This window comes from Chiloscyllium plagiosum, unplaced genomic scaffold, assembly GCF_037043375.1.
Source record: "Chiloscyllium plagiosum isolate Xiang-an unplaced genomic scaffold, Cpla_swu_hap1 HiC_scaffold_8, whole genome shotgun sequence".
Classification (NCBI taxonomy): Eukaryota; Metazoa; Chordata; class Chondrichthyes; order Orectolobiformes; family Hemiscylliidae; genus Chiloscyllium; species Chiloscyllium plagiosum.
The window spans coordinates 21,755,239-21,768,291 of record NW_028270146.1 but is presented as its reverse complement, the minus strand read 5'-3'; the positions used below and the strand labels follow the sequence as shown (position 1 = coordinate 21,768,291).

General features: G+C 42.4%; 1 pseudogene; it reads left to right on the top strand.

Moving 5' to 3' along the window:
• Positions 1-11,599, top strand: part of LOC148149349 (uncharacterized) — a 105,047-nt pseudogene extending 93,448 nt beyond the window's left edge.
• Positions 11,600-13,053: the final 1,454 nt, after the last annotated feature.

The following is a 13,053-nucleotide window of genomic DNA, read 5'->3' as shown; positions in this document are numbered from 1 at the left end:
TGCTGTAGTGTCCCCTGTAATATTCCTCTAAGGTCAATGGTCATTTCACTTACACCACATACCTGTAGGATTGTAGGCTGTAACCTCATGTGTTTTAGGCAAGGTGTTCAGTTGGGTAAGACAGTGACACTCATCTCTGGATCAAACCTAAGTTGGATCAGATCTCCATTGGCATAAATATCCAGTTGTGAAGGATCTCCTATTTCCTCCAAGTATGTCTTTACTATCTCCTCCAATGGAGATACATGAGAAATAAAACAGTGGCACATCACTGGAGTTAAAGTAGCAGTCAATCACAGAACCTTAGAAATGGGGGACACAGCACAAAAGGAGGCTCTTCAGCCCATCTTGTCCATGCCAACCCAAAGACACCCAGATACCCTTTCTAATCTCATATTCCTGCAGATGACCCGTAGCCCTGCAGCTTACAGCACTTTAGCTGCAGATCCAGGTCTCTCCTCCACCACCAACTCAGGCAGTGATTTTCAGACACCCACCACCCTCTGCATGAAAAAGCTTTGCCGATGTTCCCTCTAATCCTTCTGCCACTTTGCTTGAATCTATAACCCCTGGTTTGTGAACTCGCTGCCAAGGGAAACAGGTTCCTCCCATCTACTCTAGCTCAATCCCTCACAATTTTGTATACCTCAATTATGGCGCCCCCTCAGCCTTCTCTGTTCCAAGGAAACCAATCCCACCCTCACTGAGTTCGAAAGATCACAAAAGATTGCATATAGAACATAGAAGATAGAACAATACAGCACATGACAGGCCCTTCGGCCCTCAATGTTGTGCTGACCTTTTATCCTATTCTAAGATCAAACTAAGCTACATCTCCTTCATTTTACTATCATCCACATGCCTATTTAAGAGTTGCTTAAATGTCCCGAATGTATCTGACTCTACTACTACTGCTGGCAGTGCCTTCCACCCACCCACCACTGTCTGTGTAAACAACTTCCTCTGACATCTCCCCTAAACCTTCCTCCAATCACCTTAAAATTATGCCCCCTTGTGATAGCCATTTCTGCCCTGGGAAAAAGCCTCTGACTATCCACTCTTCCAATGCCTCTCATCATCTTGTACACCTTTATCAAGTCACCTCTCACCCTTCTTCACTGCAGTTTCCTCAACCTTTCTTCTTAAGACATACCCTCTAGTCCAGGCTACATCCTGGTAAATCTCTTCTGCACTTTCTCTAAAGCTTCCACATCCTGTCCAAAATGAAGTGACCAGAACTGAACACAATATTCCAAGTGTGGTCTAACCAGCGCTCTCTAGAATTGCAGCATATTTCTGATCATTTGTAAGAGATTGCTTTAGGAATAAGACTGGTTCACTCAACTCCTGTGGAATAGGAAATTTGTCATCCTCTACTCAGTCAAGTATACACGTGACCTCAGTTCCATATTTTGGGGCTGCCTTTTACTATCTACAATAGACCAGTATTCAAGAGTTTGATTTAGATTTCAAGGTTACTATGGAATGGCAATAAATGCAATATTTCCACTTTGAAAATGATTTTATTTTAAAGGTCAAAAGAATCAATGGAATGCGGTCTAAAAAACAAGGTTACCAATTTAATAAAATCAGGCAGTCTGGCACAGTTTTGTCCAGCAACACAGAGGTTAATGATTAGATTCCCTACAGTGTGGGAACAGGCCTTTCAGCCCAAACCTACCCTCCAAAGAGTAACCCACCCAGACCCATTTCCCCTCTAACCAATGTACCTAAGATGGCCAATTCACCTGACCTGTACATCTTTGTGACTGTGGGAGGAAACCCACACAGACATGGGGAGAACATGCAAACACCACACAGACAGTCACCCGAGGCTGGAATTGAACCTAGGATCCTGGTACTGTGAGGCAGCAGTGCTAACCACTGAGCCACCATGCCACTGCCACAAGACTTCTGTGTTTTGTGATGAAATTGAGCAATTACAATTGAACAATAAGCATTTTTTATATGTTTTTTATGAGACAGCACAGCCTTAATTACAAGAAAAGACCAATCAAATATGATAAGGTGACATGATTGACAGCAGGTTAATCCAATGATATTTCCGGGGAAATGGTTCTTGTCTTACATACATCATCATCTCATGCTCACATGCAGGGTTAGTTCAAGTGATCAGTTAAATTAATGTAAGGAATATTGATCATCCATAATCCTATTGAATGGAGAGCAGGCTTGAAGGGCTACATGACCTACTCATGTTATTATTTCTACTGATGAAGGATTCTTGATGAAGGGCTTCAGCCCGAAACAATGATTCTCCTGCACCTCAGATGCTGCCTGACCTGCTGTGCTTTTCCAGCACCACCCTTTTTGACTCTGACTCTCCAGCATCGGCAGTCCTCACTTTCTCCTTATTCAGGCATTGCTTTGCTGCCAGAGACAGCCATTCTTAGCTCACCTCTTTGCATTTTTAATGTGGCTCCAGTGGAACACAAGCTGAGACTCAGCAAGCAGATAATTGCTGTATATGGCCATTTGATTTCACTGTTAATAGTACCATACATCACTTTGTTGATGATTGAGAATAGACAGATGGGGCAGTCATTTGATTTACCTTGTTCTTAGTGAACAGGGCAATTTTCCACATTGGAAGGTGGATGGCTGTGTACTTCACTAAACCTGGCTAGGAACATTCTTAGTTCTGGAATATGTGTTACAATCATGATAGGATCATTGAATCCCTACTGTGTGGAACAGGCCATCCTGCCCATTGAGTCCACACTGACCCTCCGAACAGCATCCCACCCAGATCCACATCCTATCCTATCCTTGTAACATTGTATTCCCCATGGCTAATCCATCTAGCCTACAGATCTTTAGACAATGGGAGGAAACTGCAGCACCCAGAGGAAACCCACACAGACATGGGGAGAGTATGCAAATTCCATGCAGTCACCCACGGCTGGAATCGAATCTGGGTCCCTGGCGCTGTGAGGCAGCAGTGCTAATCACTGAGCCACCGTGCTGTCCTCTTGAAGTAAGGAGTCTGTTCAATATTCCTTCACGGTGGCAGACAAGATAACAAGTTCACATTATCACTCTGTGGAACAGAGTTCCAGGATCTTCAGCTTCATGCATACACTAGCACCATGTGCAAGATGAGCGGGAGGTCAGGAGACTTCATATCTGGACTGTCAGATTTTATTGGAGACTGTATTTTAATGAATGAATTAACTTCATAAAAATACCAAAGGAGACTTGTCAAAACAAAATCTAGCAAAAATCAATGTTGAAACTTGAAAAAATTGTTCTATTCTTGTAAATTAGATTACATTACAGTGTGGAAACAGACCCTTCGGCCCAACAAGTCCACACCAACCCGCCGAAGCGTAACCCACCCATACGTTTACCCCTTACCTAACACTACGGGCAATTTAGCATGGCCAATTCACCTGACCTGCGCATCTTTGGACTGTGGGGGGAAACCGCAGCACCCGGAGGAAACCCACACAGACACGGGGAGAACGTGCAAACTCCACACAGTCAGTCACCTGAGGCGGGAATTGAACCCGAGTCTCCTGACGCTGTGAGGCAGCAGTGCTAACCACTGTGCCACCGTGCTGCCCACACAATTTATTTCTGACAGGACAAAAACACAACAATATTGATCATGCAATTGAAGAAAACCCTTTACATTTTGGATTAAATCTTCAGATGTAAGATGGGTGATCATTTATTTTACAAACAAAGTTAGAAAATATCACCCTTGCATTCATTTGACTGATGCCTGTTGTGACCATTTCCAATTAAAACAGTCCTAGAGTATTTCGAAATGAAAAATGCAAACATAATGCTTTCTTACCATGTTATTTTGAGAAAGAAAAAGTCTCAATGTAGGAATATTACTGCAGAGACACTTAACAGAAGCTTTTCATTTTGCACTCGTCTAGATAAATGCAACTCCAAGTTTCCAATGATCACAGCAAATTATACAGGAGAACTTAATGCTCATTAGTTGTCAAGTCAACTAATTGGTTGAGGCATTGTCACAATGAAAGCCATACAAGACAATAGGCTTCCAAACTCCTGCGTGATTGAAAAAAATGTACAATGCTGAGTGAGACGTGTTACTTTTGTTTTCAGAGAATGCATTATGACGGAGCTGCTCTCTGAAAAAAAAACCCAGAACAACAGAACCTTGTTAAGGGAGCAGCTTCATCACAGTGTCCTGAATTCCTGATGAAGAGGAATTCCTGATGCTCGAAACATCGACTCTCCTGCTCCTCGGATGCTGCTGACCAGATATGCTTTTCCAGCACCACACTCTTCATGCCCTGTACTGTGTGGATTGCATGCTAGTATTTGGAGGTGAGACAGATGTGTTCAGAGTCATGAGGGTTCAAGATAGAACAGACAGAGGGAAGCTGTTCCCACTGGCACTACGTTTGAGAACCAGAGAATACTGACTGAAGGTGAATGGGAAAAGAAGCTACGATGACATGGAAGTTGGCACATGGAAGTTAGTACAATGAAAAGTATATAGGTTAGTCTCATCTTAGAATAAGATAAAAGGCCAGCACAACATTGAGGGCTGAAGGGCCTGTACTGTACTGTTCTATGTGACATGAGGTGATACAGTGAGTGTTTTTGATCAGAAATATATTCTCTGGTATTATGGTAGATTCAACTAGGCTTTCTCAAGAAGGCAAGTACCTGAAGAGAAATATAAAATGTTGGTTGACAGGCAAACAATAGACTATATTAGATTTTGATTTTTTTATCACATGTACATAGAAAATATTGTGAAAAATGTTTTTTTGCATGTTATATGCCAAGTGTTGCCAGTCTCCGGCGCCATCTTGAAACACTGAACGTGATGTAAGATTTTACTGCAATCGAGTTCGTCTCTCTCTCTCTCTCTCCTTCTTGTTCCCCCTCCGCTGCTCCTCCAGTCACTGTTTGACATCGGCTGGAGTCACTGCAATAGGCTCCTGGATCCCTGCAACAGGTTCTGGAGTCCCAACTGTGGACCTCCACCTCTCCAACAATCACGACTGTTGCGCCCGGGCCAGAGCCGTGAACCTGGGGCTGCACAGGTTTTGTCCCACCTGTTCCTCATCTGACGTTACTCCAGCCACTGCCATCATTGTTGGGATCCTCTGCTGTCCTTATTGCCGACGCTATCATTCCTTCAAGAGCCTGGAGTGAACAGAGAGCACGGACGAACTTGATGAACTGAATGGCTTCCTTTTAATCATTCTATAATTCTAACTTGAAAAATATATTTTAAAACTCTCAACTTATTCTGCTTTAAAATCAAATATACAGTACGTTTTTGGACAGATGTTGTTAAATATATCATTTTGACACATTGCAAGGATGCTTTCTGTTTGTGCTTTGATTTTAATTGCCTCGTAATTGGGATGAAATTATATAGAGTGATATTTAAATGCATTGACATTGCATTTCTTTGAAGTCCATTTTAAGGGAAGCATAAATCTCATGAACGTTGGTACACTGCAAAGTTTATAAGAATGCAAAGCTAATTTTTTCTAGTTTTTGAGGGAATACAAGCAAGATCGATAAAAGGGAACCTGTCACTGTGGCGTACTTGGATTTGCAAAAAGCATTTAATAAGGTGCCACATCAAAGGTTACTTCACAAGACAAGGGTTCAGGGTGTGAGAAGTAACATATTGGCATGGATAAAGGATTGGTTAGCTAAAAGGAAGCAGAGTAGAGATGAGTGGTATTTCTTTTGGGTTGGTAAATGATAACTGGTGAAGTGTCACAGGGATCAGTGCCATTGACACCAACGTAGCCAATGAAGCACATTTTCATGTGGAAGTAAAGAGAGGGAGACTGTAAAGTGATACAGACAAGTTTAATGAGGGGACACAAATTTGGCAGATGATATGTAATGTGGATAAATGTGAATTTATCCACTTTGGCAGGAAGACTGGGAAAGCTGTTTCTATTTAAGTGGAAAGAGATTGCAGAACTCAGAGGTACAGCGAGAGACCTGGGTGGCCTGGTGCATGAATCACAAAGTGTCAATTCAGAGGTACAGAAAGTGATTAGGAAGGTTAATGGAATGTTTATTGCAAGGAGAATGGAATACAGGTAAGGTCATTTTACTGCAACTGAACTGAGCCTTGGTGAGGTCATATCCAGAAAATTGGGTACAATCTTAGTTCATTTATTTGTAAAAGGATGGATAGCAATTTCATTAGAAGCATTTCAATGAAGTTTCACTTGGCTCATTGTTAGGTTAAAAAGCTCATCTTATGAGGAAAGGATGTACAGGTTTGGCCTTTACCTATTGGAGTTTAGCAGAATGAAAGATGATTGAACACCATAATATCATCTGACCATAAGATATAGGAGCAGAATTAGGCCATTCGGCCCAACGAGTCAGCTCCGCCATTCGACCATGGCTGATGTGTTTTGTTACCTCTTTCTCCTGCCTACTCCCAGTAACCCTCAATCCCCTTACTAATCAATAGCCTAAGTATCTTTGCCTTAAATATACTCAGTAACGTGGCTCCATAGCTCTCTGTGGCAATGATTTCCACAGATTAACCACCCTCTAGCTGAAGAAATTCCTCTTCATCTCAGCTCTAAAGAGTCGTCCCTTCACCCACATAAGATCCTGAGAAGATCTGATAGGATTAATTCTGAGATGATGCTTCGCCTTTTTAGGAGAAACTAGAGATGGGGGACTGATCAAAGATTAATAGGCCCCACTTTAAAGTCGAACATGAGGAGAATTCTTTTTCTCTCTCAGAGCATTTATAGTTTGTGGAGTTTCCTTCACCAGCAAACAGTGAAGGCTGGTCATTGCAATTATTAAGGCAAATAGATATTCGGTTGGCAAGAGAGCCTGGTGTTCCGCTGAACAGACGGGAAAGGTGTATTGAAATCACAGCCACATCAGCCATGATTGCTTTGAATGGTGAAGCAGTTTTGAAGGACCAAATGACCTAGTCTTGCACTCATGTCCGGTGTTCCTATCTCCTTACATTCCTACAGTGTTCATATATTAAGGCCACAGCATAATTCCATCCCAAAATACTGTTCTTAATGTTGATGCCTACTCTGCATATTCATAACAGGGTTTGGAAGCCAGGCAATCCTTGACAATCAAAACTGCTAGGTTGACCACAACATCTAGATATCCACCATCCTAGGAATCAACCATGATCATATTGAATGGTAGTGCAGGCTTAAAGGGCTGAATGGCCGACTATTGCACTTATTTTCTATGTTTCTAATAATCTTATAGAACCCTATTCTTAGATGCCTACTCTACAGTTCAGAAAAGAAGCACTTTAGTTTCTATGCTTGTGTGAAGCTTTTGAATTCTCTACATATGACTGATTGTGTGCTCAGTTTTAACCTAAATAAGCTACCTCCACCCATCCTATTCATGCCTTTTAGCATTTTCAAATCTTGGATTGTGTACAACTGTTTTTATATTGCTATAATGCCACTGGCTTCGAAGGCATTTCAGAAAGTCAATGATACTGGACCAACACAAGGTCAACTTGTTCAATTCTTGGTAAATGTTCTTATTTAAATCTGGCAGGTTTATTTTGATGCTGTAATCAGCATTGTGGAAGCTTAGAACTGGCTGTTATTCTAACATGACAAAGGAGCAGTACAAAAGTAACTTTAATCTTGTCTCCCTCCAATGATACGAATTCAGCTGTGTCAGTCTCTCTTCAGAAATGACACCGATAATGACCTCAGAGGACTGGAGTTCTCAAAAGTAATCTGGCACTGATTTACTCAGAGATCAGTTCTTCAACAAAGAATTTGTTCAGGCTGAAACACTACATTGTGCGTTAGCTGTCAGTGATTTCTTTAGTACTCTTGCTGAGCACCCAGCTAACTAAAGTGTGCTGATTGTGTTGTAACTCATACCAACTCTCAGTCAATCTTCTACTTGGCTTCTGGTCTGGTACTAACTTGACTGAAACCACCCTGACTCACTTGTTATCTTTCTAATGTCCTCCAGTCAAACAATGTTCTGACATCTCCATGCTCTTCCATTTCTGGCCTTTTTTACAAAACTGATTTTTTTTTCATTTTCTTTCAAGTTTATAAGTCCTAAACTCTGGGGTTCCCTGCCTAACCATTTCTCTACCTCCTCTCTTTTTCTTTCACTTGCCCTGGAATCAATATCTCTGAACAAGCCTTTGGTTAGCTGGTCTAATACGTGATAACGCTGCTCCTTTAACAAGGTGAAGCTGTGCTTATTTTCTTTTCAGGAGGTCATAAAGACCTCTAGGGCCAATTTGGTTTTTGCTAACAGATGCTGCCTCTGGAAAAGACTTTCAAGTTTGTTTTTTTTTAAAAAACCACTCGTATAATGAAAGGGGAGTGGCCAGTTCTCCCAGCTCGGCTTTTCTCTGCTTTGGTTTGGTTTTGGTGGTCTGGCAATTCCCTGAAAGCAGGCAGCTAGCTTTGAGGCTGATGGCCCAAGAAACAGCCACATGGAAGAAGCAAGTCCAGGCTGGTCCCTCTCTTTGATTTCTCTCCTGTAAGACCCTGTGTTTGATTTTACCTTTTGTGGCAAGGAATGTTTATGGGGATTGTTGCAAGTATTTGGAACGGCAGTGTTAAGTTGGGATAATCTGCTGGGAGTTGAAAAATGTGCTGGCAAAGCACAGCAGGCCAGGCAGCATCCGAGGAGCAGGAGAATCAACATTTCAGACATAAGCCTTTCTTCAGGAATCATAATCTGCTGGGATTTTGGATAGGTTAAGTTAGTCTGTATTCTGCTCTCTTTTGTTTGTGTCTCATTCGGTAATCTTGTAAATAAATTCTATTTTGTTTAAAACCAAGTGGTTTGAACAACTGCATCCCTCCTGGGATATCCACTCTACACCTGCTTAAAACAGCTAGCATGGTTAAGGTCCAGACTGCTTCTTTGAAATGTTTTGAGGGGGTCTGGCCTGGTCCATAACAAATATGCATTTGCTTATCTTCTTACATCATAGTTTGATTGACAAAGGCTCCATGAACAGCCTTGACAGATGTTGTTATGTGAAAGATGATTTATAAATGCAAAAAGAAAATGAAGAAATTGCTAGAGAAACTCATCAGATCTGGCAGCATCTCTGGACAGAGTTAATGTTTCGAGCCTGATATGTCTCTTTTTCAGAGCCGAAAGGGGCTTCAAAATGGTGGTTTGTAGTCAGTGGCGTTCTTAGACTGTTAGTGAGTGAATAAACAATAATATGCCATGGGCAGCAGAGGAGTGAGTGGAAAAGATGGTGCCCAGAGGGAAAGACAAAGGGAGTGCAATGGTGGCGAAGGAGGGATAGAGGTGTAAAATAGCTGCCAATGTAAAGTGGTGTGATTGTAAAGATGTAATTTTACATCTCCTTCACTCCTTTCCCACCTTTAGCACTCTATTATCTTTTGCTCTAGGCCCCCTGATCACCTGTTCCACTCACTCCTTTCCCACCTCTGCCAACACCATCATTCTCCAGCCCCTTGCACTTCAGAAGAAGAGTCATTTCAGACTCGAAACATTAATTCGGTTTCTCTCTCCACAGATGCGCTCAAACCTGCTGAGTTTCTCCAGCAGCTTCTCCTTTTGTTTCAGATTTCCACCTTCCGCAGTATATTTTCTTTATAAATACAACCTGTTGCTGACTTGATGAGGCGCCATCAACTTTAATTTTTTTATTAAGAGTTTCATTGGCTTTTCCAGTGCTTCCAGCAACTTTTGATTTTATTTAAGATTTCTGGCTTTACCAGTAGTTTCCTCTAGCTATTTGCTATTCTAAAATATTCCATTAAATATGAGAAATGGTATATTGGTGGGCTGTGGTGTGTTGATAAGTAAATGAGAATTCACAGGATAGGAGCCTGCATATTTCGGAATGTTCTCTAGTTGGCTATCATCCACAAAATGTAACTTGTTTAAACATGAGCTGACAATATTTTGCACTGCCTGGACAACATGAAACATTTATCTGTGCCCCTGTCTACTCCTTGACCATCACTGACTGAAATTGTCTCCTAAATTGAAACAGAAAATTAAAGGCTGGAAACTGAAAATGTACAACATGCCGATCTGAAGGATCGACTGGTGTTTTTTTAAGCCAGCTGGCTGTCCATGAGCAAGAAAAATATTGCTCAGTCTGTGACATTTTGAAAGGAAGATATTCCATCCAGCTCTGAAATAATAAATATTTTCGATTTGCACCTCTCTCTATGATGAACATAACAGTTAAAAAATCTAAAGAAAGGGGTGACCTTATAGAGGTTTATAAAATCATGAGGGGCTTGGATAGGGTGAATAGACAAGATATTTTCCCTGGGGTGGGGGAGTCCAAAAATACAGAGCATAGGTTTGGGGTGAGAGGGGAAAAATTTAAAGGGGACCTCAGGGGCAGAGGGTGGTATGTGTATGGAATGAGGAAGTGGTGGAGGCTTCGTACAAATATATTTTTTAATAGGTATCTGGATGGATATATGACTAGGGAGGGTTTAGAGGGATATGGGCCAAATGCTGGCAAATGGGACTAGATCAGTTTAAGATATCTGGTCGACATGGATGAATTGGACTGAAGGGTCTGATTCCATGTTGTACAACTCTATGACTCTGCAAGAACAGTGCTTCTCAAACATTTACCTGAACTAACCCCATTTCCAGGCTTGAAACCTGGTGATGGCCCTCAGTGAAGCGTGTGAGAGTCGAGGGATTTGGGTGTGGGGAGATGGGGACTTGTTAGGGTGGCCATTGCTACATTAGAGCCTCTGAGCCCAAAATATCAGATTGTTTATTAATACACTTACTAATAAAACAAGCAGACAGAAAGAACGGGCTCCAATTTCCTTAAAAGGGATTTAATGACATGTGGAAAGATTTTGGATATAGGTTTGCTTGCTAAGCTAAAAGGTTCATTTCCAGGCATTTCGTTACCTTACTAGGTAACATCTTCAGTGGATCTCAGGTGAAGCAATGCTGAAAATTTCTGCTTTCTCTTTATATATTTGAGTTTCTTTGGGTTGGTGATATCATGACATCACCAACCCAAAGAAACCAAAACATATAAATAGAAAGCAGGAATTTTCAGTATTGCTTCGCATGAGGTCCACTGAAGATGTTACCTAGTAAGGTAACGAAACGCCTGGAAATGAACCTTCCAGCTCAGCAAGCAAACCTACATCCAAAACCTCAACCAGAGCTACAAATCTTCTCAAAACTCGCTATGTGGAAAGATAATGACACTTACGATTCATTTTGTATAGATGAATTATTTATTATTGCCAATGGTGAGATTATGGAATTGTCTCTGAATAAGAGAGGCCTCCATAAGCATCACTGATTGATCATCCAGGTCCAATGTTTCCAATGTTCCTACACTGATTCACACATGCTGTCCATAGCCATCACTGATAGATATTGATACATAAAGTCCCTTCAAAACCAGGAGACCCCAGCTTTACTGCCACTGCTCTCACCTTACCGCCACAAAGAAGAATTCAAGCTCTTGGCCTACCGCCACCAGGAATCCCTGCTCTGGGCACCACCACCAACGAGTATCCAGGTTCGTGGCCTACTGCCACCAGGAGTCCAGCCTCCAGGCTCGGCACCCACTATGAATCCAGGATCTTAGTCTATTGACACCAGGAGTCCTGGCTCTCGGCCTACCACTGTCAAGAATCTAGGCTCCTGGCCTACTGCCACAAGGAGTCCAGGCTCAGGAACCACCGTCACCATCACCACAAGTCCAGTGGAGGGCACGTTGCTTTCACAAGGTTTGGAGTTGACCCATGCCATTGTGGAAAAAGGTTTTGTTCCTTTCCCACCCCACGCCATCAATGAAGATGCACAGTGTCTAAGATTGTTCACTCCCAGCCTTTCCATCAGCCCATCAGTTACTGTAACTCACATTTATCACTGCCTGCTTCAACCTTTTCAAAGCTCCTGGGCCAGTCTCCATCAACTACTCTCTGCACATTTCAACGGCTGCCCCATCCTATTCTACACCGAGTCCTGCTCTCCCTCATCCATGTACCCGCTGACATACATTAGCTCAAGTCCCCAGTAACTGAAATGATTAACTTCATATCTATGTGTTTAGATCTCTTCATGGCTTATCTTTTCCCGATCCTCCTGATGTTCTCCAGGTGCACATCCCCCACAAGTTCCCTAGTCCTCTGAGTCTGGTCTCTTGTGCAACTCTTTCTCCCTCATCTCCAAGTGTAGTATCTGACCTGCATGGCAATCCTCTGCTAAACCAGTGAGACACTCTACTCCTTCTCCTTTAAGATCCTCCATAACATTTAAATTTTGCTAAGACAGATTAATTCAATTTAAAAAGCCTGGCTTTAAGAATCAGATGATGGTCATGGAAATCATTGTTGCTTATTGCAAACAAAAAATCTGGTTCTTTCATGTCCTTTAGGGACAGAAACTGCTGTCCCTAACTGGTTTGCCTGATATGTGACTCCAGACTCCAGCAATGTGGTTGACTCCAACCACATGAGATTAATGTGGATTTCACCAGTTTCCTCATTACCCTTCCCCCTACCTTATCCCAGATCCAACCTTCCAACTTGACACCGCGCTCATGACCTGAGCCACCTGTCCATCTTCCTTCCCATCTGTTCGTTCCACTATTTCCTCCGACCTATCACCATAACGCCCCCTCCATCTACCTATCGCATTCTCAGCTACTTCTCCCAGCCCCACCCCCTCCCAATTATCTCACCACCCCTTGGCTTACAAGCCTCATTCCTGATGATGGGCTTATATCTGAAATGTCGACTCTCCTGTTCCTCGGGTGCTGCTTGACCTGCTGTGCTTTTCCAGCTCCACATTTTCGACCCTGATCTCCAGCATCTGCTGTCCTCACTTTCTCCTAGTTGACTTAACAACCCTGTGGGCAATTAGAGGCAATCAATGCCAGTCTAGCAACTGATGAATGAAGTTTTGAAAAGGAACTTTAGAGCATCTGTTCAATGAATGCTACAAAATCCATTTTGTTGTCATTGTCCCGGAGTGAAGTGAGTTGCACAGAATGAACTCTTGGATTGTGCTGCTGGATGATGCAGACAGATCAATCGA